The 24,657-nt window shown below is 39.8% G+C and overlaps 1 protein-coding gene across 2 annotated transcripts in view; it reads right to left on the bottom strand.

Annotated features, from left to right (window-relative positions):
• The window catches only part of BAHD1 (bromo adjacent homology domain containing 1), a 67,601-nt gene extending 43,947 nt beyond the window's left edge, over window positions 1-23,654 (bottom strand). The window contains exon 1 of one of the 2 annotated variants that reach the window (XM_088145458.1): window positions 23,195-23,654. The gene's annotated coding sequence lies outside the window, so the exon portion shown is untranslated. The remainder of the gene's footprint in view (window positions 1-23,194) is intronic. The other variant, XM_088145459.1, reaches the window with a different exon arrangement.
• Between the last annotated feature and the right edge of the window lie 1,003 nt (window positions 23,655-24,657).

Below are 24,657 nucleotides of genomic sequence, written 5' to 3'. Positions count from 1 at the left end.
ATTTTTTGACCCCACTTGTGCTACATGATAGTACTGCTATCCCTCTGATGTGAGTTGTTTATTCTTTTTTTCTCTCACTGTTGGGTAGTTTGTTGTTACTGATTTGTTTTTAACCTATTTCTATTATACTGTTGTACGCCACCTGGAATTGCTTCAGTCATTAAGGTGGCCAAAACATTGCTTAAATAAATAATTATTTTTTTGAGGAGGAGAAAAGGCTTCTCCATTTTACAGAGGAGTTCTGTGTAGCTTCACTGAGTTTGTCCTTAATTCAGGAATTCATTCTGGTCCAGAAACAGCAGCAAAATCAGAGGCTCAAGCAGTTGGTGAGAACAAGAATAAGGCCCCAGAGGCCTGGCGCCTTATTCTTGTTAGAGAAAGGTTAGAACCTCATTGATTATGCTGCACATCCACTAATTAAGTTAAAGAGAAGTATCTGTTTCTTCTATTAATTAGATTAAAAGAAATTGCTCAGAAAGAAGTACTAATATGTACACCTGCCAACTGGATTGCTAAGTCATCATTCAACCATTGACTGCAAATTGACCAATCCAGTGCTTTGACAGGAAAACATTCCAACCTGCAAGACAAACTAAGCACTGGGCACCTTTCATACTACTTTAAGTTCAATCAAGTAGCCAAGAATCTCTACAGATTTCCTTTGATCACCATGTTCAGTATGCTACTCTTTTTCTTTTCTTCCCCCCTCTGAGTGTAGCCTCATTTGTACTTCTTTTAAAATTTATTTCTGAACCTTTTCAACAGCTTTTGAATTTAGGTACCAGTTGCCCTTATTCCCAGCATACTGGGAAGCTGTTACCAGACATATTGGACCAAGTATAACTCATTAATCATTCTTTAATTCTGTTTTTGCTTTATGATGGTTATAAGCTCCCTTAGAATGGCTAAGCCTCTGATTAATCAATCTATTGCCTATCAATCTATAGAATATTTTTTCCATTCTCTATAATTAATTTATATTCTTAGGATTGGAATCAAACCACTTGGAAATAAAAATTTAGCCATATATATCTTGGAAAAGAGGATGGGAGTTCTTGTCAATCTTTCTTCTGTCTGTATCTGTCCTAAAAGCTGTTCTAGAGTCAGTGGGGAGAAGGTAATGGATGGCAGAGGGGGAAGTGGCAAAAAAATCCCACTCTTCATACTCGTGCAATAGAAAAATCTGAATGCAATGCTTAGTTGTTGTTGTTTTTTTCCTAGAAATATTAAGTACATTGTACTGATTTCCATCAGAGGGGGGGTGTAGCTACAATAAGCAAAGACATAAATTCTGTTGTGGACACTTCATTTACAGGCTGACTCATATACTCTGCTCTTTCAGACAGAAAGATGGATTATATATAACCCTTCCATTTCTTTTCAGATTTTTATGCATTTCCATTGGCCCTAACAAAGGAATTGCCCAATTCTAAATTCTGGAACTTTTCATATTTTCTAATTTCACAAATGTTTAGCCTTATTCAAAGCTGAGATACAGTGCATGTTTACCATGAAGCAAAATAAAGTAAAAAATAAAATTCTCACCATGATAGCACATTTTATTTATTTAATTGTGGTTGTTAAGACATACAACCTACCTCTCCTCCAGAAGGATAAAGCAGAATATACTGCATTCCTTCTTCCTATTTTTCTCCCCACCCAATACCACTGTGTAGTAGGTTGGATTTAGAGAGAGTGTCTTGCCTAAAGTCAACCAACGAGTTTCCATGGCTGAGAATGTATGAGAGCCTGGGTCTTCCCAGCCCCAGTCTATCACATCACACTGGCTCTCATTAAATTATCTAAATTTTATGTAAAAATTCCTAACATGAACACTAAAAAAAAGTAGTACATAAACATTCATCATAGAAATCTTAGGCAAAACATTGGGAATATGTTAAGAAGTTGATACTTACTGTATTTCTTTACCCATTCTATTATTTTCAATTAATCACCTGAAATGTCATGTGGCAATTATTCCCTGCCAATGTCAGAAAACAGAATATGCTAGAGACTGAATTGCACTAGGATTTGAAGAGACCATCAAATCCATTCTAAGTGTTGCAAAAGAAGTATCACTAATACTAATTTAGATTAATCACTCTCATACACTCTCCTGATTTTTGCAACTCTTAGTACTGTAACATCTTCACTATCTGCATTACTGTGGTCCCTTATTTAAGACCACACCTTGATAGCAAATGTAAATGCTTTCGCACATCTGGCTTTGCTTTTCTGCTACTTTGTGCATGTGCAAAAATGACCAATGGGCTTTTGAGCATGCCTGAAGTAGTTTTTTTTAATGGCCTTATTTTCTGCAGTCTTGAAGTAGGGCTTTACCTGTACAGTGAAATTGATATTCTTTACAAAGTGAACATCTGACACTGAAAGTTCCCTCCCTTTGAAGTTCAAAGCAAAGGGACACCAGTCTCTACCACTGTACCATGAGATGTATTACTCCTCCTCCTCTTCCTCTCTTCCTCCTTCATACCACTTGCCAGAAATACCACTCACTAACTCACTGATATGTTATTATTTCACGTAAGTATCACCTTATGGTAAGAAACTCAACAAAAAGGAACTTCTGCTTTATTTCTCTGAGTTCATCAAGTTCTAAATAAAAAAGAATGCAGTTATAGTATTTATAGAAGATGCTGCAGATTTTGTAACTGTGTGGTATGAAGCAGAGATCTTTTGCATAGTTCTGTTGCCTAAAAACGACTAACTTCAGTGGCTCTTACTGTGTGAGTTGCCCTGAACTGAAGATCAACTATAAAGGAACCTCTTGTATTACAAGATTTTAATACCCATTGGCAAGACAAGAGGAATGCTAGTCTGACTTTCCTAGATTTGCACAATCACGCAGACTGAATAACTGTATTTCAATCTAAGGCAAGTACCATAAGTACTGCAAAGAAAAATCACCCTTAATTTAAGATTCCCCACCCCCCAAAAAAGAATTATAAGCATAGGCATCTCCTACTATGTCAGTCTAGGTTGCCAACACTGGCTGAAACCAAACCCAGAGATCCACCCCTATAAACATGTACCTCTGACACTTGCTTAAGTGTATATTGTGTATCTGTGTGCAAAGTGGCCAGAAATGACACTCTCTGGACAAAAAGCAAAGCAAAACAACTAATTCAATTAATAACTACTGATTAAATTGTCTCTAAAATGAGGCATCCCATTTACAAAATTAATTGGTTCTGCTATCTACATTTACTGTAGATACTCAAACCATTCTCTTTCACGCAGAGTGATGCACAGAATACACACATATTGCCTCCCTCCTTCCTTCCAGCATACACAGCATAAAAGAAGAAAACCCTGGATGAACATGGGGTAAAGGGAAGAGGAAATTAAGAGAAATAAAGGAATAAAACTGGCTGGAGGAAAGGGATTCTGGCATAAAGGGGGAGCTAAGAAAGGGGAAGAGGGGGCAGAGCACTGCCATTTCTTTTTCCTCTTTGAGACTGAGGAGTCTAAACAATGTGTATGGAGTTCATGAATAGACTTTCTATACATGAATTCCACATACATTTTTCTATAGTTCTCGCTCACTGCAGTTACATCTTCTCCCTTTCTAAAGTCTGTTGCCTTTAAATAATGTCCACCTCCATTCTATGAACAATAGATAGCCTAGTGCAAAGGCAATTGGGAGTAGGAAATATGTGCCTTCCTTTGAGGTAAATACAGGGATGATTCAGAATGATCTGACCCACATATTGTTTTGCTAAAGGAGATTTTTAGCAAGATATTCAGAAAAAGGAAGAAGCTTTGCTGTGTACTGATTTAGTAGCCTATTCAATTACAAGAAGTTGTTGACGGTGGGATGCTTTGGATCCTTATGGCAGCAGTGAGACAGGAATAATGTGAATATACCAACTCAAAGCTTTTGGGTAGTATGGTTTGCAAACCACTTCTTCATGACTTGGTCATAAATAAGCATCTCAGCCAAATTTAGGATGAGGAATGCTTCTAGCTGGAATTAAACAGGGGACATTGTCACAAAACAAATACAAAGCAATCCTTGGCTACATTCCCTGGTTAACTCAGGCAATATGTTTTAACTGTAAACAAACCACAGAAGTACAGCTTGCAATCCACACTGCCCAGTGGGAGGAGCTGACAACCAAGAAAAATGGTAAGCAATTCTTCTGGAGAGCAGTGATGGATCAGTGTTCTCCACTGCCTGTCAAATGATATCTTTGCACCAAGAACTAAAAACACCTGATCTTACGCAAACTCTCCCCAGCTTGAGAAAAGAAATGAGACACTGTTCTGTATATTGTTGAAAGTGAAACCATCATTAACTCAAAGAATTCATTTTGGTTTTGCTTTCACTTACAGACTGAGCAACAAGAGGAATTTAGATGTTGGTTTCAATTCAAGCTCCACAGCCAACCAGGTGACACTTCATAATTTCATTTCAGAATAGGCAGTTTCCACCAGGCATTTCCCCATAAAAGTTAAGTAGCACTTAAAAGTTTAAATGCTAAGCACTCCACTGGATTTCACAGCTGCTCAAGTGAAAGGATAGTACCCATTTCATCAGCAATGATCCATGTTACATGGGAGAAACTAGGTCAGCTACACAAAATCTCTTACATGCCACAGCAGTAAGAAGAATTCTAATATGGCATGTTTATTGTCTGTGAGGTTCAGCTGTCATGACAAAACCTTAAATTTGTGCTGGGGAAGAGGAATGCCAGAGATAATGCAGGACTGAGCAATCTATGACCCCTTTCAATTGCACTCCTCAAATTTTGGTTTCCTGTCATTTGGAAAAAATAAACACATAAACACGTAATCTAACACTAAATGGAATTTACATAGTTTTAAAAGTTTAAGACACCACCAGTCAAAATCCAGAAAATGTAGTTTGGGAAGTTTCTAATGCTTAATTTTTCCAAGGAACATTTTCTGCCTCCTAAGCACATTAATGATAATCAACAGGTGCCAACTCCAAATATATTATTAGACAAATTTGGCAATTTCAAAGCAATCACTGGAAACGAAATATATTATTGATGATATCAGACTGGAAGTTAAACTTGGAGAATATGCAGTAATGGCAAAATTAATAGCATAATTCATAACAGAAGTTTGACCAAATTTAAGCAAGAATTTGAATTGACCAAAGAAATGAAATCAGAAATATATGAAAATTTTAAATGTTTATAAATACTGAATATCAGTCAGTCATGGAGAAAATCTATGTGGTTGCTAGGAGTCGAAAACAACTTGATAGCATATAATCAGTCAATCAATCAAACAATATCAGTCGGAGTACAACAAAAAGGGAAGTTAGAAACTAAATATTTATCTATATTGTTTTTAGTAGTTTTTCTTCTTTCTCCTTTTCTTTCTTTCTTTTGGTATCTTTAATAACAAAATAGTGGAGACTTTGGCACTCACCTCAGAGATTCAAAAAGATCTTTAAAATTATTTTCCTTATTGTCAAAAATAATGTATTTTGTCTTTATGATTAATCTTCATCAGAGATACATATACTGAGCACTAACTATATAACTTTAGTAACTCTTTTGTCCATCTAGTGATATTTTATCTCTGCATTAACTATTTTTTCTTTTTTCTTTTTACCTTCTATAATAATAATAATTTTATATATGCATGTGTGTGTGTGTTAAAAAGTAATTAGTGTTTCCAGGTGATTATCAATATGGAGTATGTGAGATAAATATGTAAGCCTTTGACCGGACCATTTTCAAATGCAAATTACTCTATGCCATTTATTTATTTATTAATTTGTATCCTGCTGCAATCAATTTGACTCTCAGCAGCTTATATGATAGGAATTATTTTAATTGCATAGGAAACTGTTCCAAACCATGTTTGATCTGCCCTTAAGAAACCTGGAACACAAATCAGCCTTGTATACTTGTCAAAAGGACAATTGTGGGTTATGGCTTTCTCCTGTATAGAACTGGCAAAACTGTGTTTGTGTCTATATAATTTGTGATCTATACATGATATGTAAGAACCAGAGCTATTCTGAATATCAAGATCTGTCAAAAATAAATGCATTATAATGTATAATAAGAGCATTATTCTTTGGCAAGCCTGAAATATGATCCTAATAGGTATGAAGACCTTAAAATAATAAAGGTATAAATATGCATTATGGCATTGTGTATAGATTCATTTGTAATATCTTTCTGAGCTGCAGGATATGGATAAAACCAAATATTGCACCAAGTAAATCTACTGGATTATTCAAGAACAGTGCCATATAATTTGGAAGCTCATTGCTCTATTAATACTTCTATATTTATAAAACATGCACATAACTTTTCCATGCAACTATGTTGGTAAATTCAAGATGCATGGATTTTAACTCCTAGACTGCTTTAGCTAGCATGGTCACTGCTGAGAACTCTGGGAGTTGAAGTCCACAATCTGGAAACTGCCACTGTTGAGCTACAGTATTCTAAAAGTTATCACCTAAACAGAACACTTGAACAGAAATTCTGTAGAACATATGCAGTAGGGAAGGCAACAATGCGATGATGTCACCAAAGTGGATTTTTCAGCTCTGATTTTCCTTTGTAGACCCAGAATGTTAAGTAATAACCCTGTTGGAGGCTCATTGCACCTACTTTACTTCTGCAAAGACCGTGCTAATTGTTATTCATCAGTGTCACTTTAGGAAGATGGCCAAACCAAAAAGAAAAAAGAAAAAGGAGCACTGAGCCGTCTGGATAGGGTCTGTAGGCTGTGCTCCCCTACATTAAATTAAGGAGGAAATTCAGGTACTGAGTCTTCAAAGATGTTCTATATCACAATTGATATTTACCCAGTTAAGTTCACTAACTTATTAAAGAATTTTTACCTTCAACAATTAAACAATGGCATTTTCCCTCAAATATTAACATTTGAAAGTTCTGCATAAGCAAAGCCTAATTCCATGTAGAGTACAGAAAACTATACTTGCTAAATAAAGCAAAGTCGGCAGGCTAAGATTCAACATACAAATTTGTCAACAGAGGGAAAAAATATTTCTGCACTAACTTAACATACAGTATTCTACTGAAGGTCAGCTACACCTACTAGTAAAATATTTTCAAGTTGAGCTCAATTCCTGGTGACCTAACAAAGATGTCCATGTTGTTTTCTTGGCAAAAATACCAAAGTGATTTTCCACTGCATCATAGGATTTTCCCCCACTTTCTAGAAAAAAGCCATCTTGGTGTTCTCTCATCCAAGGACTAACCAGGTCCAATCCTGCTTAGCTTTTTCAGGCCTGCCCAAGTTGGCCAGGTATTACCACCCAGCCACAGATCAAATTCAATGGGGTGTTACTTTGAAATAAGTGTGAGATTGAAGCACAGAAATCATAGGTGAAGCTCCTCCATGCTTCTGACAGTCCAGATAACTCATTTTCAAATGACATTAGACTCATTAAACTACCCCAGGAAGGCAAGGTTTATTTCAAGCCTTTGGCTTCCTTCTACCTCAGCCCCCAAAATCAAGCACATCTAAACCACATTCCTTAAAAAAGGTTTATAACAATGGAACTGATCCAAGCTGTGCCACATTCTTGAGGCATAGCAATTATTAGTAAGGCATCAAACACCTAGCCATGTTTTCATTGTAGTAGCACAGCTGTGGTATATCAGTAGTGAGACCAGTTTTTGCTGGTTATGCTTATGCCACTAAGCACTACAGCAATTATCTTCCATGACCAAAAGACTCTCTCATTCTGCACTGAAACATCCAACCAAGCAGTAGCCTTGAAGAATGTCATGAAAACATTAGAGGTCTGCTCAAACAATAATAATTAAAAGTAATGCTGGGGATGAAATACTAGCATAGAAGATTGTATAGAATCTTAAGGCTTTATTATACAAGCACATACGCTGTCCTTAACAGAGGGAACAGGGAAGTTCTTCACTAGATATCAATGCCTCCAAATGCTGATGGAAAACAAAAGTGCAGAAAGTTATGGAACACCGCTTTGTTTGCTGTGCAAACTAAACAGCAGCTCAGCTACAGCATTTTCCAAACTCAGGTTTCCTCTGCTATAGAACTGTCACTTGGTAAGAATGATGATAACCAACTTTGTGACCCAAGATAATATATACATTATGTTTCAATATCCCTAAGGACAGCTTTAAGTATCACATTTTGCAGGGATGCCCTGATCTGGAGCAGAATCTAATACCTACTCATCTCTAGCAATGTGACAATCCATGTTCTCTAAAAACCATCATCTTCCAAATCAGCTCATAGACTTTTCTGACAGACTTTCTCCCCATCAATGGGTATAAATGTACACATGCAAATATATAAAAGAATCTGCTTCTTTTTTTTTCAATCAAGATTTGCCTTTTTTTACATTTACTGTTTGCCAGATATTAGGTATCTCCTTGTGAGTCTCATATCACTCCCTAGCAATCCTACTGTCCCTTAATTGTTGCCTGGTTCTATTCAAATAATTCCGTATTAGTAAAGAATATTAAAAAGGACCCAGATTACCAACCAGCTTATATTTCAACTGACTTTCAATTCTTCCCCCATTTTTTATGGAAATGATTTTTAATTGAGAGCGCATTTACAAGTCTGTACTATTAATAATTATGTTAAGATAGCTTCCCCTCCTTCAAGAATCTTTTCATGCAAGTATTTCTGCTTCTGTAAGTTCATTTTATACATTTCTTCCAAATTATAACCAATTATTTTCAGAAAAAGACAAACACGCAAACAATCCCCTCCCCAGAAAACCTAGCTTGTATTCCAGTCATAGACCTACTCTAAATGGATCCTTGAAATAGATCTGAAAAGGACTGATCTGATTTTTATTTCAATAATTTTCCAAAAGTCATTTTCACACCTACTCCTATGTATCCAGAGAAATGTCTATGAATAAGAGAATTCACCAGCTCTTCCATTATTAGATTACATGAATCCAAAACTCTTGGACATATCACAATATCCCACTGATGCTTAAAATATGCTATGGTCAACCTAAAATATAGCTAGGAACATTATATAACTTGACCATATTACTGTAGTCAGTGACCATAATAAGGAACTAAACTAGATAATCTGTTTCATCTTATAGTTCTCAGATTTGGGGAGGGGAAGGAAGGAAACAGTATGGAGTACCTTGCAACTAGAAATGTTTGTAGCACCCATTTTAGAATGGCTATTAAGGTGCAATTTTTCCAGAAAGCATCTGGTTCCTTTGACATCACTGAATTTTTGCACTGTCTACATGCTATTGCTTTAATTAGAAAGGGCACTGAATATATGATTTTGTTAGATGTGTGTCAACTGCTACAAGTCTGTATGAGACTGAGAGTTTATAAATGTTACAATAAATAAATATAGTGTTTGTTACATTATAATGCCCGCTGGAACATCCTCCCTCCTGAGATTAGGATGCCCCTGACCCTTTTGGCTTTTTGGAAGGCCTTGAAGACGTGGCCTGGGGCCCCGAGTGTGTGAAGGGCCCTGTTTCATGGTTGTGTTGACACCAACGGTTTTTAAAGATCTCTTGGCTGCACTTACATTCTATTTATTTTTTGTACTTTTTTAATGTTGATTGTTTTTATTGTTGTTAGCCACCCAGAGTCACTGGTCTGAGATGGGCGGCTATATAAATTGAATGAATGAATGAATGAATGAATAAATAAATTAAATAACAGTTTTCTTTTAGACCATCAATATCTGATGTTTTTAATACATAGCTTACTTCATTACTATTATTATTATTATTATTATTTCTAAATTTATTATTCCAGGCCTCTTAGAAACTCTCATGGTGAAGTTCCATCATATAAAGAGATCCCAATAATGCACTTATAATTTATTTTGTTATTTTAATACATTTTATCTCTCTTTAAGAAATTTATCTCATTCAGTTCTGCATCATCTGCACATTTGATAAGCGCTCCCTCCATCATTTCATCTAAGTCATTAAGGAAAATGTTGAGGAGGTCCAATCCAAGGACCACAATTAATATCTTATTCCATTTTAAGGAGAAGCAGTTGATCAGCACTCTTTTGAGTTTGTTTTCAAGACAACTGTGAATCCACTGAATAGTCATGCCATACTAAACATCCCTGCAAATCAGATGTTATGGGATACTAGATGAAATCAAGATATATTATACACACAAAATTTGCACAATCTTCAAAGGAGAAGCTATCCAGTCAAAAAATGAAGTATAGTTAATCTGACAAGATTTGTTCTTGACAAATACATGTTGACATCTAATAATCACTACATGTTTTCTAAGTGCTTAAAAATCACACTGTGATCTACCCCTGAATCTTCCCATGTATTGATATGAGACTGTTGTTTTGTAGATTCTCCTTTTTGCTGATATAGACAAAATTTGCTGTCCTCGAGTCCTTTGGTACTTCACCTAAACTTCAGGCTCCCTCAAAGGTAATAGAAGTTACACTAAACCAACAATAAGTTTTCTAAGTACCTTAGAATGCAATTTATCTGGCCTAGGGATAGCTAAATTTATTCAAGGTCAGTTTGTATTCTCTGTTTCTATCAAGCTCAAGCTGGAATCTTGCTTTGACTGCCCACATATCTTCTGGTTAAAGAAAACTGAACCAACATAGTTCTATTTTCCTTCATTAATCTGTTATCACGTTGCTGTCTTCATTCAGTAGCTGATATATCTTTTTTCCTTCCTTTTATTTTGAACATATTTGGAAAAACCCATTTTGTTGTTCTTTGCCTCTTCGGTCAACCTCAGTTCATTGTGAGTTTTAGCCTTTCTGACATCATCTCAGGCTATTTTTGTGTGTGCTTACTTGATTACATGTCCCTTTTTCCATCTTCTCTATGTGACTCCCCCCCAAGAACTTCACTAAGCTTTTTGTGTAGCTACACTGGATTCTTTTGCTATTTTCCATTTTCCTTCCTTGCTGGAACTGTTTGCAGTTACCCTTTTACTATATTATATACTTTTTAGGAAGTCTGGTCAATATTGGGCTCTTTTTCCCATGTATTTATCATTGTTCTGAGTTTATTAAAATGTGATTCCTTGAAGTTCAGGTGATGAATCTGACCATGTTCAAAATCAAGAACTTCAACATTACATGGGCATTTTTCTCTCAAAGTTCCTGCTACCTCCACTTTATCTAATAAGTCTTCTCTATTGGATGGGATCAAGTCAAGGGTACCTTCCTCTACCCTCTGAGGGAAAAAACTGTCAGCAAAAAAGATCAGGTTTTTTTTTCTTAAGGACCACACTTGGCAGTTTGTCTCCCAAAAAATGTGCTGTAATAATAGAAGACACTATGGCTGTACAAATCATTCCAAATCTGCTGCTTGAAATGCTGAGATACCACATCTTCCTGCAGACCTTAGCAAAACATCTGGACATGTAGCTTCTGTTGAGAATGTCATGGAAATGAAGCCTTCAGAAAGATATGGTGGCTTACCCATACCTGTAGTACAGGAGTCTCAAACTCACATGCCACATACAGCTGTCCAAGTAATGTTCTATAACCCACAAAAATACTTTGCGAAGCTAGGGATACTGCCAGGCAAAGCTATGGCACTGAATGCAATGTGCTCCAAAAAGAGAAGTGGTCTGACACCATACCTAGGCCTGAGTCAGCAGGTCTCCTAGCAAAAGCAAGGCTTTGTTAGCTGGGCTACACAGTCAATGCCTTGAGCCCACCTGTGCAGAGCAGAGCTGCTCCCCGGGAACCTCCCATCTGCTCTTGCGCTTCCTGGCAGGTACTATTTCTCAGGTGGCACAGAGCTTTCAAGATGGGGCAGCAAGCTTGGCTAGGGAAGACAGGCTGGGAGAATGCCTCAAGAAAGGACAAAAGGGAGAATGGAGGAAAAAGACTGGGTCTAGCCACCCCATTGCAAGGATTTGTCTTTGGGGAAGAATTGGGAAATAAAGCAAATAAGTAAGCAAGGAAGATTTCTGTGCTAGGTAAAGGGAGGAAGAAGTAGAGAAAGTGAATGAGAAAAAGACTAAAGGAAAGAATGAAGAAAGCAAAAGACAGGATTTGGGCAGTTTTTGATGGGGTAGGGTTCCTAGATTCTATCATCCTGGGTAATAGTCTTGAAAGAAAATGAGCCAGCCATTAATGAGTATGAATATTGTTGTTTGATTTAATGAAAAATGTGGCCAAAGTAAAATAAGTGTTTCACAGCTCTTTTTTGAAAGTATCTTTGCTTTACAGTAAATTTTTTTATTTGATTAATTTATGTTTAATGGTACACTACATTGTTCACAATGTTCTTCATTTACTAGAAATTTCTGTACCAGTTCTGTCAAGGTTTGGGATGTGTCCCTTGGGATAATGAACTAGTCCTCATAAGGCATTCATGATGATATGAGTTTGAGGATCCTATTCTAGTAGCCACCAAGAAAAATACTGATTCCATACGTTCTTCAATTTAGTTTAGCTTAGATGCTTTCAACAGCGCCATCTATCTTTTCAGTATTATGCTACTTCCATTCAGAATATTTAGCAACTGCATCAGCTAAAATGCCACGGCATCACAGAAATACAAAGCAAATTATGAAAAAAAAACACCCCGTAATTGTTAAAACAAATTAGCAACTAAGTATTTATTCACAGTATTGTTTCTTAAGAATATCATGAGCTTTTGCTCTTTTTAGGACAACTAGAGTAAAATGCCCCAGACATATGAAAGGAATCCCTACATAAAGCAGCCAACATTACTCTACAGTAAATATGCAGATAGGCCATAAGAGGAAGTGTTTCTGTAAATAAGAAATAGTTTTTGAAAAATGAGCATACAGTTAAATTGCTTCCTATGAATACATATTTTTAAACCACTGTTGCCTTAGGTTAAGGAGATTTTACCAGGCAGAAAACTGCTTTGATCAGAATAGTGGAATAAGTAGATTACTGATCATTTTTAAATATACCTTTATGCAGGCATAGGTATACAGAAATATGTATACTGAGACAATATAACATAAGCATCAAACAGGTACCCTCTGTTATTTTCTTTTACACCAAAATTCCTTCTATTTAATTCTGGGAGCTCTTCTTTGTTACCCCCACCCCACTTTCTTTCTTTTATTTGTGTAGTGTGGACACTTTCAAATAAAAATCTTAAGCCATGATTCAGGAGAATACTGGCTTGGCATTTCTAAGCAGTGTGTTGCCAGTGCCTACTGGAAGTAGGAATAATTCTTCAGAATCCTGGCTTAGTGTTGCAAGGTAGAAAAGCCCTTCCATATATTAGTGCCATGTTTGGATGTACTTTAATACTTCACTGTTAACCATATTGAACAATTTGATTTAAATAGAAAAGCGGGATGTACATGACTTTGCAAGTTGAATAGAAATAGCTCTATTCAATTTTTTGAAACTGTATAGCTTTAGAAACCCTGTAAAAACTACCCATATACAGCCCAAGGGAGACAACATGTTTCATTCTGGAAGGGCACACTTTATTATTTTGACTTCTGAAGGGCACAAGGGATAAGTCAGGTGGCACTGTGAGGTCAAATAGATTTGGGGGAGTTTGTAGAAGTCAAAATGGGTGCACTGAGACTCACCAAAGTTTAATGCATCCCCTCTGATTTTTATATGTTCCGAATGTAAACATAGAGGGCATTCTCTTATGCATATATGATTTGAGGTTAGTCCAAAGCTACATTTATACTACCAATTTCTTATCTGTAATTGTTTTGGGGGATTTTCATCTATTAATATGCTTTGTGCAAAAATAACATATTGACATAATCTGTAATAGTCCTATGCTTAGCATTAGGTGGGAGCTTATATAAATGTTGGGTCCATGCTCAATTTATTAATTGATCCTTTTCAATATTTTACATAAGTATGTAATTAGGAATTAGCTTTAACAAAAAGTTCTCCCTACAGAGAACATTCTTTGGAAATAGTTAACATCCAGTAGCTTTTCTAGTTTCAAATATGAAATTTGACACACATCCCCAAAACATTATTTTGTATTCTTTGTTCAATGCAATTATTATTTCCTACTAATCACAGGCCTACACATTTTAGCTGACCTTGCTTGCTTATATTTTGGATGCCAAAATAATAACCTTTCAATGCAATCTCTTGTATGGTTAATAGGAAACAAGCCCTATTGCACTCAGTGCAGATTATTTTGCAAGGTGTACATTGACCTTAATTCCAAACATCATGCTGCAAGTCCATTGCAGGTGAGTGACAACCTCCAGCTTTGGCTTCAGAATTGGGAGAAGACGACTAGAAGCTCAGCTCTAGTTGAAGTACACTGACGTTTTGGGCAGTGCATTATTTAGATCACCAGTACCACTTTTCCTTTCTGGAGCTAAGAGGGACTGGCTTTGGAGTGTGCAATTCAGACACCTCAAGCTGATGCATTCTCTTTAACCTGGAGCTGAAAAAATCTTCCCTATTTCTAAGCTAAGCCTTCTGAAGCTCAACACAACTGCAAGATACTTTCAGTGCTCCCCTCTAGCTCCAAGTGATCTTTTATCAAACAAAGAAGCAAAAATTATTTTGCTTTCATTTTTTCATCACTGCATTTTTAAATGTATTCTAAAATGAGTTTTAAATAACTTGAAACATATATATTCCCAAACACTTCACCAAAGTATTATTTTTCTTGATGTCTGTCATGAGTCAAACACTCACACTTAATGTTTTTCTTTCTCTTATGACCAGACCTACAATCTGCTGTCAAGATTCTCTTGCCCAACCAGCTTCCAAATCTTATGCTGACAGTGTTGAGAAACATTTAATTTGGTGTTCTGCAACAAAACAACCTACACCCATAGGGATGCGTGATGGATTAAAACTTTTAGTAAAAACTTGTACTTATTACAGATTCACGTAATGTTTAGTCTTGCCCAAACACTGCAGTATTTGTCTGATCCAGTTAGAGTAAACAATCTAACCATTTATAAGAAGTATCATCAATCGACTGATAGAATAGCTAATTTATGCAGAAATGACCCAAGTCACTGAAAATGATTTAAAAACAAACAAACAAGGACAACCACAGCACCTCACAGCAAAGAACCTAGGCTATCCTGCTCTGACTAAAAACTTATTATGCATGTTAACTAAAACATTAATATGTTAACTGGAATGCTTGTCCTTTTTCCGTTTGGTTCAATATAGTATACTTGAATTATAGTTATACACATGTCTATGTTGTGAGTTTCGATTAGCTCAATTGATCAGCTGAAAACTGGAATTTGTTCCCATGGTAGCCTTGCTGCAATATTTAACTGGATCTTTATAGCAAAGTGGTGGGAAGAGGGAGAATGACAAATGTACCATGCAGAAGTAAAATCCAAATTGGCCATCTCTATAAATTGGCTTAGGGTCTTACTTCAAGGCTTGCTCCTCCATACATTAACTTACGTTCACAACTCATATAAACCAACTGGTATCTTGATGCCATCCACAAGGAAAATACAAGAAGGAAGACTAAAGATATCTGCCTTGTTCAGAAACTTTATCAGCAGCACCAGCCAATTAAAGTAACCTAGAATATCTTAGGTAGAATAATTTATTTATGAAACTTAAATCCAGGTACAATCACAGAATTTTGGTGGTTCACAAAATGAGAATATTGAATAAAATACAAAAGATAAAGATGTAACAAACAAAACCCCAAACATGGTGTGTGGCATCAAGTCCCAAAAGCTCTCCAGAAAAGCTCTGCCTTCAGCTTTTTCTGGAACACAGACAAGAATGGAGACAGAAGAATCTCCAGCTGGAGGTCACTCCAGAGGGCCAGCCCCATCACTGAAAAACACTTCTGGGCTTTGGCCCCTTAATCTGTAGAAAATGGGGGTCAACTGGCTGCTTCTCCTGGCAGGACTGAACTGGTAACCAGGTGCCAATCCATAAAGGGTTTTTTTAGATAAAAACCAGCACCAACTGAAGCTTGCACCACCAAACTAAAAGCAGCCCCATATAAGAGCATGTTGCAGTAGTTTAGTTGGGTGATGATGAGGGCATGAGCCATTGAAGTCAGGTCTTCTCATCCCAAATATGATGCACCATTTAATGCTGGACAAAGCCCCCCCTGGATATGGCCTCAACCTTCTGATCCACGTAGGAGCCCTGAGTCCAGGAGGATTCCGAAGTCATAGACCTACTCCTTCAAGGGGAGTGCAACCCCATCCACAGACAAAACAGGGGAGCGTAAAGAAACCCCAGTGTACAACAGCAGCTCTGTTTTACTAGGGTTTAGTTTGAGCCTGTTTTCTCCAATGCACGGCCTCCAGGTACCAGGACATGACCTGGATGGCATCTCCAGGGGCAAGAGTGTGTTCACAATCTCCTGGATCAGAAGCCCTGGCTGCCCAAAGAAGCCAGAAGGGGCAAGAGTCCAGTCCTCAGGTGGTTAAGGATATCCCAGAGAGCACCCTATCCACTTTCTTGGAGGCAACAGACCAAAAAAACCCCCAGGCAACCAAGCAAGATGATGCCTAGTCACAAGTCCTTGTCCAAGTGGAATCCAGACAACAGTGAATTTGAGCAACTTTATCAGTGAAGTCCATTGGAGCTGGGCGGCCAATAAATTTAAATAAATAAAATAAAGTGTCAAGCAAATTGGACACAGTAACCAGATGGTAAATCAAGGGGATGGCTCTTACCTCTGGAAAAGGGCCACCAGACAACAACCACCCGATGCGGTAAGGGAGGAGCAATAATGACACAGAGTAGACCTGAACCTGTGCATGTACCCAACTTAATGCACAGTGTGTTACACAGAACAAGATGTATCTTCCTATTCAGAGTACATACAATCCACTTATAACATAGGAAAAGCATGGGATGAGATAAATAATATGAGTATGCAAGGTAGTCTTTGAAATAATAAAGCAGCTGCATCCTCTATAAAGCTTGTGCTGCTACTTCAAAGCCTGTCCCAATTGTGCATGCACACATCCATGTAAACAGCCTACACTTCCACTTGGATTGCCAGTGAGACAATCATGTATATGCAGGTGGAAACAACCAAGGACAACTTTCAAGGAATCATGCAAGCCTTGCATAGGACAGAACTGCTTTAGTACATTTGTGAAGCATTTCTTTCAAGTGTTTTGCCCAAATCTAGTAAATAAGGAAAAAGATCTACAATTTTAGTACTGTAGCTCAGGAGCAGATTTTCTACAAACAAAAGATCTGATATATACAACAAGGGCTAGGAAAGATCCTGTTGGAAACCTTGGTGAGCAGTTGTCACTCAACATGGATGGAACCAAACCAGACAGACAAAGAAGTCTGCCTCAGTGTAGAGCAACTTCTTCTGTTCCCAAATGGGCAGTCTTCATGGGATACTGTAGACAGCCAAAAACTTAGTAATAGGTATCCTGTAGCATAGTACATCTCTCTTAAAGTTAGTTTGACTTAATTACAACTGGCCTAGTTTACATATAACGCTAAACCATAACGTGGTTTGTATTTGGCTTAGCATGATGTGCACATTCACCCATTATGGGTTAGCATTATGTGCAATCCAGTCCACTAGAGCTTGGTCAACCATTCATAGTTAAATAAATTCTGGCATGGCATTGTGCAGGAATACAGCCAGCACAGCTGCATAAGGTAAAGGGCAATGGGGCTTTCCAGCCAATAACCTACAAACACAAGCTATAAAGATTTATCAAATGGAGGTATTTTTGCTAAGAAAATATGAGAAAAGAGAGTGAAAGTTATGATAGAAATAAGTGTCACAAATATCCATCTTAGATGAAGAAAATACAGAGATCAGACTCCCTTTAGTATCTAGAACTTTTAACAGCATGTTTTTATATCAAGGAATCAAACTTCCATTTATGTGACAAGTGAATTCAATTATATTTTAAAACAGAGCATAGAAAATTCTGCTTAAAAGTTTTATTTAACTCTCTCAGTAGTCAAATTCATCATGCATAATGTTTGCCTCAATGAAGGCCTCTTAAAAAGTGCCAAAATAAATAATATTGCAGACCTTGCTCAGAAAGATTAATGCATCTCTTCAATCAGAATGCTGGGCAAGTTTTTATCTATATTTAAGTAAATCTATTCAAGAAATCAGAAAATTTTGGTAAACATATTAGTTTTCTCTTTGCTTTACAAGGTTACTGACAGGTGCTTGGCTAGATCAAAGAATCCAAAGGAAATGAACAACTTCTGCTGATGGAGCATATTGGGGGCGGGGGGAGGATGCCCACTCCTCCAGACCTTGCAGCAACTCAAATATGGTAAGTTATCAACTTCTTTTGAAAAAAAAAAAGGAATATATTTTTGTTTGAATCAGCCTGAGAAATGTTGGTATGTTAAGAGAGCCTCTGAAAGTGGCACAAATGTGCCACTTCAACTCTCTGCAGTTTATCATAACTTACTGATATCAACTGAGCAGCTGAGGTACTAGTCCTAATCTCCACTCAGCCATGAGCTCATTAGTGGGTTTATTTATTTGAAATATTCTTATAACCATTTTCAAGGCAGACTTCTTAAAGGCAATTTCCAAGATCAGGAAAAATCATAATATATATGATGCAAGGTGCTAGAAGAACATTTTCAAGAAGCAATAACACCCTCAATACACACAAACCCCTGTGGAACCCAGGGATTCTCTTGACTAACTGTGCAGGGCAATTACAAAGAATGAAAAATAAGTTCTGATCCAGCACTTTATTTATTCACTCCAAATTCTTCCTAAGATTCAGTACCTTCAGTGGACAGCACTGCTTCACATCCCATCAATTGCCAGAAAAGGCCTTATAGCCCCCATTTCCATGACATTCCATTTGCTGGGGAAAATAATCTTGTTCTGCCGTGGAGAAGAGAATAGATAATGGCTAAGTCTTGCTCTCCTTAGGATACCAATACTATCCTGCACTGGCTGATTCTTTCAGGATGGCTGTACTGTATTTTTATTTAAAATACAACAACCAAATGCTGTTAAAAAAGAAAAGAACTCAAAATCTTTGAGTTCAGTTTGACTCCTGGGAGTACATGTACATGGCAGTTTTACTGCCAGACGTACGGAAGACACCTTCTTCCAGGATTAGTTTAACTTCCGAAGGTAGCCTAAAGTCCTAGCAATCCCTGGTGGTCTTCCTTCCAAGTACTAACCAGCAATTTCTAACATTTCTTCATAGAATGAAACGTGTGGGGTTATAAAAGTAATAAATGAGTACTTATTTGGGGAGATGATGCAGACTAGAAGTAACACCTAGGATGTATTACGCATAACACAATATCTACAAAGTCCCTTTGAACCTTCTTATGAGTCTTATTCATGATTTATACACTTGATGACCATGAATACCCAAAGCACATGCCCTGTGCCTAACAAAAGAACTATGGATCACCTTTGATCCTGCTTTAAGCTTGCAAGATGGAACTGGACTTAAGTAAATTATCTGCAGATTTATTTATTTATTTATTTTTAAATTTATATGCCACCCATCTCCTCTAGAGCGTGACTCAGATGTATCAAAACAGGAAAAATATACACAAAATTATTATATATGTTAAAAAGAAAGGCAGACATAAACAGTAGTAAATTAATTCTTCACCAAAACTGGCATGTGAGTTAAGATGCTGCACAGCTTCCTACACAAATTAAGATACTTCACTTCCTCTCAATATAGCATAGTATTAACAATGATGTACAGCACTCTTTGACTGCATGATGAAATCATTATATTCAATTTGGTATAACAAACTCAGACATTATAGGAAACTGTCACTTGATAGCTACCTGAAGAACATCATAATCTCACCACAACTTTCTCCATATTCTTCATTCTGCAGATTTAAAGTTAATTCTCCTTGATCTCCATCTTTTACTGGCTAGTCCTATCTGCTGCTTCCTTCTTTGTCTAGCTCTCCTGATAGGCTGAAGGCAAGTACAGTCACTGCCACTTCAGCATCCAACAGAGAAACTATGGTACCTCTAATACTACCCCTCCTCTTCCCATTCCCAGGCCAAGCCTAGAAAATTTCCCAAGAATCTTTTACAATATGGAACACACACAGATCTACACACTGAAGACAAGAGGGCATCATCAGCCACAAAGTGCTGTATAGCTGAAATGTATACAGACTCATTTAAATAAATAAGTAAATAAATATTTCCACAGAAACTTCTGCAACATCAGGTTACAAACAATACACAATAAAATACCCAAACAATAGATATATTGATTAAGACATAAGACATTGTCTCAAATACCAGGATTCTGTAACAGCTCTCCAGAAATCAAACTGGAATGTCAGATAAACATTTTTAGATTGTGCCCCCTACTATACTCATGATTTTGGTACTCTGTCCAATCCACCGGACTTATATGGCATCCTGGTGTTGCTCTGTAAGTAAAAGGAACTGGAGAAATTAGGGATGGGCAGCAAGTAAGCCCAAGGTTCAAATATAAGCTTAGTCCTTCATTCCTTAAGCAAACTTATTCAGATGCATCTTAGTTCCCATTATGGAAAAAAAAAAGAAACACTCTTAAATGGATAAAACAACATGGTTAAGGAAATGTCTTATGCTTTGGGATTACTCAGGCAGCAATTGTAAATATTGTAGATAAATAAAAAGCAACAATCCGTTCCTTAATCTCATAAATTCTGCTGTCTTCTCCCTTTAACAGCATCTCCGAAGAGGAACTCCTAGAAATAACTCCCTTGCTACAGAAAACACAACCTGCGCCTGCCTTCCATGTGATCTACAGACACAGGGACATGGAAATCAGCAAGCAAATACAACGCCAACCTTTGTTTTTACTGATTCTCAACATCATCCTTCCACAGTTAGGGCAAAATATAGTAGTGAAGGAAAAACATCTCTTATTTTTTTTTCCTCTTAGGCAAGCAGCTTCAAGATTTTGTCAACTCAAGGCAAGCAGCTGAAACAGAAGACTTGACATGCCACTTTGCAGTTTCTGAAACTTCTTGTTTTAACCACATGATTGACATACATGTAAACTGAAGATCCACATGCCTTTCCCCCCAAAAGCTATTTAATATCCAGCCGTAATTCCTTCAAATTGAAATCAAAATATCCTGAACATTTTCTACACAGTATTATTCTAAAACCCTCATGAAGCGCTAAGAGAAACCCCCAGATACATTTCACATGTTTTAAGTGAGCCTCCTTCACACCTTTGACATGAAACTGACCAGGTACCAGGTTTTAAAACTCATTATACATTCTATTTGCATATAACCAATTTCATTTCAAACTTCCTTTAATGTCTGCACGCCACTTTTCACAGACACGGTCCATACGAAGCACACTGTAACTTGCTTAGCTCCCCCAGCATTGCTTATATTTTTGGAAGGGCTTACCTGTATTTCAACCTCTCCTGCCTGTGCTAAACTGATATGTAGGAAAGAAAACCTTCCCACTGCCACCAAACTAAAATTTAGCCATATTTTCTTCTGGTAAAACTGGCATATTGGGAGGGAGTTTGACTAGTCCACAATTTTTGCTTGCTGCTGCAAGGATAGGGGTTGCCTTTTCCTTTGAAACAACTTATTGCATATTAATGATAGTGAGCATCCCACCACCACTTGAAAGAGTGCGGTGGCATTCAAAGCAGGAAGAGCATAAATTTGTGAACAGTGATAAAGCACCATTAACTGGAAAGGAAGAATATTCCAGAGCTGAAAACTAAACAACTATTCCTATATATGTCTATTCACAATGGCACTCCTTCCCAGGATAGTGTGCCTAAATCTGCAGCTAAGGCAGTTTAAAAGACAAGTTTCTGGCTGATGTCATAACCATGGTACAGTGGGGAATACTAAATAGATTTTTAAAATTCTCTCTTGAACCACTGGCACCTTCAAAATCATTCTCTACATAAGAAAATGAAGGTGTTTTCTGGGATCATTTTGGGTTCAGTATTTGATGTCATGATCACCAAAGTTTCCTTCAGTATTTCAATAAATACTTTCAAATTCTACCATTATACTGCATTATTTTACTCCATGGACACATTTCTCTTAGAGCAGGGTCAAGTTGTTATCTACTTGGTTGTTTCTAGAGAAAATACCTCAATATTGTGTTTCTAACAGCTCATATCATGTACACATAGAAATACACACACCCCTTTTTAAGAAAACTTCATCCTTTCTATTCTGGTGCTGGCTCCATGTTCCTCTTCCAACAAAACATTAAACTAGGTATCCAGACTGTTCCCTCTGCCTCACATACCATTTTAAAGACATCTGTCTCCCTGCCTCCTTATCCCTTCCCCAAATCCCCTAGACAGAGCTGCCCCACCGAACTGGGAAATCATCCCATCTGACTATACCTTTCAAAGACAGGAGACCCATCAAGAAAGGAAAACAGAAAAATGGACAGCCAAGAAGGAAGCTCACATCCTAATCGCTCAGCCTCCCATAGATTCGGTTCCTGCCTTGGCCCGGATTGTTTGAAAAAAGGGATATTTTCCGGCGCTGTTGTAAAAGTTAATGGGTTTGTTACATAACTTTAGACCCAAAGGTAATCCCAGGAAGCAGAGCAGAAGCCTGGCCCTTAATATGATCCCAGGGAGCCACCGGGGAGTCGTAGTCGAGGCTCAGCCCACCTGCCACCGGGGGCCATTTCCTCCCCGCTCTCTGGCGGCCGGGTGATGGGAGGGGGAGTGAGAGGGGAGCAGCCCGGGGGGTCCTTCAGCTCAGGCTCAGGGCGACCCGACGGGCCACGGCACCCTTCGGGAACGGGGGACCTTCAGCGCCAAGACACCAATCCCGGAGGGAGAGGAAACAGAAGCAGGCAGCCCAACCGCTTACCCACCCACCATGACACGAGGAGAGGCGGACCGACATGAGGCAGAGCAGGAGACGGGGGCGCCCCCGAGCCGGAGGGCTCCACGCTTGAGACCTCGGCTCTCCGTCTTCCGCGGCCCAGGGGCCAGCACCAGCCGGATCCTGGCAGAAAGTTCCCGGGGGCCGCCCGTTGAAGCCAGCGCGCCGGCTCGTAGGAGGGGGCGTCCCGCAAAAGCCGCGCCCCCTCCGCTTCCTTTCCCCCGGCCACCCACCCCCTTCCCCAGCCGCGGCGGCGGTGGCACCTGTTCCCATCACCCGCCCGCGCCCCGCAAGTTCCCCGTCGCGGCGCCCTCCCCGCCCCACCACGCGAGCGTTCAAGGCTGGCGGCGGGCGGAGCCCCATCGCGCTGCCGGCCGGTGCGGACTGACTGACGGGCTGGCCAAGTCCCTGGCTCACTCACCGGGGCGCTCGAGGGTTGCTCCGTCGTCGTGGCTCCCACCGCCACCGCCGTTTGACTTCGTGGGGCCCACCCAGGGTAGGCGAAGGCCCCGACCGGGCTAGAATCCGGCGGCTGGAACGCCCCGGGGCGCCCGAGTCCCGGGCTCCACGCTGCTGCGTCAGCAGCAGCAGCAGCAGCAGCAACAGCAGCGCCGCTGCCTCCTCCTCCGCGTCGCCGCCCGGCTACAGGATGGGGACAGGAGGCGCGCCCCCTTCTGGGGCCCGCGCGCGCAAGGCCGGAGGGGGCGGTGGCGGCTGCTCGGCCGCGGGGAAAGGCTCCTGCCCTGTGCCGCTGCGCCCTCACCTCCCCTGTTCCGTCGCCCTCGCCGCCGCCGCCTCCAGCGCCGCCGCTGTGCTCTAACTCCCCCGAAAGCGGCAGCGGCAGCATCGAGCCCCAGCTCCGCTCCGTCCTCCCTTCCTGCTTCCTCGTCGGCAGCCAATCATGGCGCTCCCCTCGGCTGTCCGCTCTGCCGTGCCCGCCAATCAAACGGCACCTTGCCCGCCCCCACTAACCAATCTCCGCACCAGCCACCAGGTCCCAGCACAGGCAGGCGGCTCCCTGCGGACACGGACACGGCCGCCCAGCGCGGGGGAGGGGCGTCCCCACGCGAGCAGCAGCGGCGGCGGTAGCCGCCGCCGCTGCAGCCGCCTCTGCGCCGGCCCCGCCCCCGCCCCCGCCCCCCCGCCTAACCTGTCTTCCCGCAGCCCCGCTGTGCGCCCCCCAGTCAGTCCCCATCTGCTTCTCTCATCCTCCCCTGGACCTGAATGGGGAGGCGATCCCCTCGGCCCGTCCTCGAAATTGAAGCCCCTTCTTTCTCCCCCCCCCTCCCGGCCCCCAGCTCCAACCCCACGTTCAGCATCTGCTCCGTTGCCATCGCCAGAGGAAAGCCTCGACGAAGTTTTTTCAGCTCGGTTTTTAGCGGCTCCTTCTGGCCCTCTCGCCTTCGGTTCTCTGTGGCCTTTCTTGCTGCCGTCGTCCTTCGATTTCGCAACGGATCTAGGGGTTCCCCGGGTTGGTTCCCCTTCTTCCATGAGAGGTCGCTTTCTTTGTGGCATCCACCACCTCAGGTCATCGACTCCAGTTCCCTTCTCCCTCCAACAATTTGTGCCCATGGTGCGAGTCTTTGTGATGGCTAGCTAGCTATCCTGCACCCTTGTTACAGGTGGAAATGTCTGCAGCTACCCAACCTGACTTTCACGTGCTGAGAATGTGGTCACTTGATGTTACTCAGTTTCCCAGCCACCGAGAGAGCCATTTAGTCACCATCATCATCATCATCTCCCAAAATGTTGGTCTTCTTTGAAAGACAGGGAAAAAAAACCAACCTTCCAGCCAGCCGTTCTTCCTTTGGCCTTCCTTTGACCATTCTTGCCCTTCTCTGAAACTACTGAGCAACTTTACTTGGCTGCTACCTAATAGTGCAA

The sequence above is a fragment of the Python bivittatus genome, unplaced genomic scaffold (assembly GCF_059951505.1).
Source record: "Python bivittatus isolate LINGU-HERP-01145 unplaced genomic scaffold, Pbiv_v1 ctg000480_np1212, whole genome shotgun sequence".
NCBI classification, from domain to species: Eukaryota; Metazoa; Chordata; class Lepidosauria; order Squamata; family Pythonidae; genus Python; species Python bivittatus.
This window is presented reverse-complemented; position numbering and strand designations above follow the sequence as displayed.